The 4,767-nt window shown below is 33.6% G+C and overlaps 1 pseudogene; it reads left to right on the top strand.

Moving 5' to 3' along the window:
• The first annotated feature begins 351 nt into the window (after positions 1-351).
• On the top strand, positions 352-470 carry LOC111733451 (annotated as a pseudogene).
• The last annotated feature ends 4,297 nt before the right edge of the window (positions 471-4,767 follow it).

Genomic DNA, 4,767 nt, shown 5'->3' with positions numbered 1-4,767 from the left:
TATTGATCCTTCAAATTTATTTAAGCTTTTTGCTGCACTTTTTAATCTTTTGTTAACTTTATATGGTGAATTTTTCATTTCAGATATTGTGTGTGTTTGTTCCATAAACCCCATTTTTTAATATATTCCTTTTTCGGCTGAGATGTTCCCTCATTATGTCCATTTTTCCATTAAGTCCTTGAACTTGTTGATAATAGTTGGGTTAAATCCTTTTCTGCCAATTCCAACATCTAGGACATCTAAGGGTCTTTTTCTATTGACTTTTTCTCCAGATTATGTATTTCATTTTCTTTCATCTTTGCATCTGTAGTAATTTTCATGGTAATTTTTAAAGGTATGAATGATACATTGGTCCACGGCCATGCCACCGTGAACAAGCCCGATCCTTTCTGATCTTGAAAGCTAACCAGGGTCGGGCCTGGTTAGTACTTGGATGGGAAACCACTTAGGAAGACCAGGTGCTGTAGGCATTAAAAAAAATTTTGTTGCATTCTTTTAAGGGTTTGAGTTTTTTGTTTTGTTTTGTTTTGTTTTGTTTTGTTTTATTTTGTTTTTGTAGGTGGTTGAATTACTAGTAAAGCCTCTTGTTCCTATCAGGTTTGGTTTTAATTTTGTTTAGGAGAATCTCTTTTGGTTTTTTTTTTTTGGTCCTAGAGCATGCCCCTTACTATAGGACTTAGTTCTTAATCCTAAAGCCTGGTCTTTCGAGGGTCTCAACTAAATACCCAAAATGTACAGCATGTCTACTCTGGCTAAGCTTGAACTCCAACATGTTCCAACACTGAGCAAACTGTTATCTCTATTCAGCTCTCAGCCTTGAGCAATTGTTTTCTGTTAAGCCCCACAGAGTCTCATTCTGTAAACATATAGTCCACAGCCCTCTTTGGCCAAGAATCTAGAGGAATTCCTGTGTAGAGACTTCTTCCTCCTTCCAACCCCTGTTGTGCTACTCCCTCCTCTTCTGTACACTGACCTGCAAAATCCTGTTGCTTCAGCAGCCCCTAACATTGATTTCTGCCTCCTCAGCTCAGGAAGACCACTCCTTTGCTTGGGATCCACCTCTCTCCACTGTAGTTGGGAAAATGTCCCCAGGCAAAAATCCAGGACAAACACAAGGCTCATCTTGTCTATTTCCCTTTTCTCAAGGATCAGTCTTCGTTGTCTTTTTTCCAATGCTTGAAAATGATAGCCTCTGATTTTGTCCAGTTTTTTTCAGTTGTTTAGGATTAGAGGATTAGTTAGTCATCACTAGAAATCTTACTTTCTATGTCTCTTTGAAATATCTTTTTAGAGGTATAATTGACATACAATACATTGTACATATTTAACGTGTTCAAGTGATAAGTTTTGACTTTTGCATATACCCTTGGAACTATCATCACAATGAAGAAATGAAGGTAATGAACATATCTATCCCCTCCAACTTTCTTCTTGTTCTTTAAAAGAGAAGACATCTTAACATGAAACCATCTGAAACTGGTACCTTCTAAAATGATTGATACTTTTTCAATTTCTTTTATAGTTATTAGTCTATTTACACCTTCTTTCTCTTCATGAGAGAATTACAGTATTTTCTTTTTTTGCTAGAAGTTATTATTTCCCCTGGATTTTCTAATTATTTGGCATGGAGTTACATGTATAGCCTTTTAGAATTCTTTAATTGTTATTATTACTAGTTATATTTCCTTTCTTATTCATGATTACTGTTTATTATTATTTTTCTATCCTTTCCCCCTAATTTGGGCTGGCCAGGATATTTTTTTCTTTCTATTTTATTGGTTCTTTTAAATCCTTTCAACTACTTTTGACAAATTGTTATTTTGTTAATTTTAGATTTTAATTTTTTTAGTTTTTTTTTCTATTTTATTTTGGTTTACTTATACGATTCATTTCCATTTTATTGTACTAGTTTTTAAATTTGACTATTTAATTCATTCATCTTTTTTTTAAAAAAAATAAAAACCTTTAAAACTACACAATTTCCTTTTTGTATAGCTTTATCAATATTTTCATGGTTTTGGTATGAAGCATATTAGTCACAAGATTATAGATGATTTGAAATTTTACTTTTTGTTTTTATTTATTCAAGGGAGTGGTTCTTAATTTACAAATGGTTACATATCTTTTCTACTAATATTTAATTTTATTGGATTATATTCGGAGAATGCAGCCTATGTAACTTCTAGTATTTGGAGTACTTAGAAAATTTAAAATATATTCTTGCATTTTTTTACTACAATTCAATGGTTTTTTAGTATATACACAAGGTTGTGCACCTATCACCACAATCAGTTTTATGAAATTTTCATCACCTTGAAAAGAAACCCCATACTCTTTGGCAGTTAACCCCTCAACAAGTCCTAGGCTGTCACTGATGTAATTTATGTTGCTATAGATTTGCCTATTTTAGACATTTTATATAAACAAAATCAGATAATATGTGGTATTTTGTGACTGGCTTCTTTTACTCAACAGAATGTTTTTAAGGTTCATGCATGTTGTAGCACGTATCAGTATTTCATTCCTTTTTATTGCTAAATAATATTCCATTTTATGGATATACACATTTTATTTATCCGTTAATCAGTTGATAGACATTTGGATTATTTCTACTTTTTACTTATTATGAATAATGCTGTTTTCTTTTTGCTTGCATTTATCTGGCCTATCTTTAACCATCTATCTATTTTCATTCTTTTATTTTTAATCTTTCTTTGTCACATTTTTTTTTTCATATTTAAGATCTAGCTAGGTTTTTAAAAAAATCCAATTGACAATTTCTGTTTTTGAAAGAGGAATTCAGCCTGTTTACTGTATAATAACAGATATATTGAATGTTTTTCCTTTTATTTTGTTTTATGTTTACTATTTATTTAACTTTATTATTTCCTCTTTCTCTCTTTCTTTACTTTCACTCTCTTAATCACATTTCCTTATACTCTTTTTATTTTAGAAGTTCTACTATGTTTTTTAATTTTACCATGGTTATCTTTCCATTGCTAACATCATACTCAAATGTATATTTCTTTACAATTAAATAATGACTAAGCCTTTAGAGAATATTTGTTTCTCTATTCTCCCTCATGCCCAGTGCCTCCATTTTGCTAAACTAGATTGACATTTCTAGTCCAAGATTTTAATTAGACTTCTCTTGAGTTCATGTCTTCTGTTTTGAGCATGCTTACTTAGAACGAACAATATACATTTTTAGACATTTTTATAATTTTTTCAGAAGAAGCCTAAGGAAGGAAAGAGATGATCTTTTAGCAAAGTACTATTTTGCATGACTAGTCTTGCTGACCATATCAATGATCTCAGGTGAGCAGGATAATCAATAATAAATTTGTTTTGAGATGCTGATAATCAAGAATAATTTTGTTTTGGGATGTTCTTAACATAGACACTCTCAGTCCATCCTCACTGGGACTTGTGGAGACTAGATGTGTACTATGCTTCCCTTCGCTTTACTTTTCCTTATTGCCTGGAATGGTTTCCCTCTTATATCTCCATCTCCATCTTCCTAGGTCCATCTCTTTCAGAGGGCTTTCTGACCTAAACCATATGTGAGCACTTCTTTTGAACTTCACAAGGTACCTTATTTATATCTCTTCTAACACCTCATTGGGCTTTGTATTACTGAGGTTTGGGTATTTGCATATCTTCACTCCTCTCCTCTTCCCTAGGGGTGGGGGGAGGAATTTTGTCTTTATATCCCTGGTGCCTAGGGGTTCAGGGCTCAGGGGTTAGTATGGAGTCAGACAAGCCAACAGTCCCTGGAACATAACAGGTACTAAGATGAAATGACTAAAAGTTCTATATGGGTCAAAGAATCACCTGCTCGAATGACAAAAGAAGCAGACTTTAATTTAGTGACGACTTTTGTGTATTTTTATTTTTTTGCATCTATGAGACAAAATAAAGAGAACTGTCTTCTTCATGCCCTAGATATGCACATTTTTGATAATTCTCCTTCTAAAAGCAAAACATTTATCACTCACTAATGGTATTAATAACTATCTTTCATCTAGGGTTTCCCACTCTCTATTGCTACAGTATCCTGGGAATTTTAATCTGTTTAGAAGCTAAAAAAAGTGATAACATGGATTTTTTCATGTATCATTATCCTGTTACTTTTCAGGCTATCAACCAGACTCAGGTGTTTTAGCTCTCAATTACTATGGTGTCTGTAACAAGGTATAAATGATCATTTAGGAAAAAAGTTAAATATCTTTTCTGCTTCTTTAATTTTTTTTCTGTCTCCTTGCTTTTATTTCTATTTGTTTAATAAATATGTTTCAAGAGCTTACTGTAGCTGTCAGGAGATAGATGTATCCTGCTCCTCTTTCATGGGCTCAGGGGTTAGTATGGAGTCAGACAAGCCAACAAGCAGATGATGGGGCGAGAACCTGTAACTGGGGAAGCAGAGGCAGGCCCCTACCCAGCCAAGGAATGCTTCTCAGAGACTATACATATCAGAAAACTAAGACATGAGAGACTTAGCTAGATATGGGTGGTGGAAGGGGAGGGTGGGAGAATAGTATACTGAGTAGAAAAAACAAGTGCCAGAGAACATCCACACATTTGAAGAAGTGCAATTACTTCAGAGTGGTTGGAGTGTTCTGGCAAGAGATGAAGTTTTTCTGTCTGCTGTTTTTGTTCTGTTTCATTTTTATTTTTTAAAGAAAAACGGTGGCAAGGTACTAGTGGTTTAGCCATATGGCCAAACAGGCTTCTTTTTGTGCTTAGTAGCAAGCAGACCTTGGCTAG

The sequence above is a fragment of the Pteropus vampyrus genome, unplaced genomic scaffold (assembly GCF_000151845.1).
Source record: "Pteropus vampyrus isolate Shadow unplaced genomic scaffold, Pvam_2.0 Scaffold568, whole genome shotgun sequence".
NCBI classification, from domain to species: domain Eukaryota; kingdom Metazoa; phylum Chordata; class Mammalia; order Chiroptera; family Pteropodidae; genus Pteropus; species Pteropus vampyrus.
Note: the sequence above shows the minus strand (reverse complement) of the source record. Positions and strands in the feature narration are given on the sequence as shown.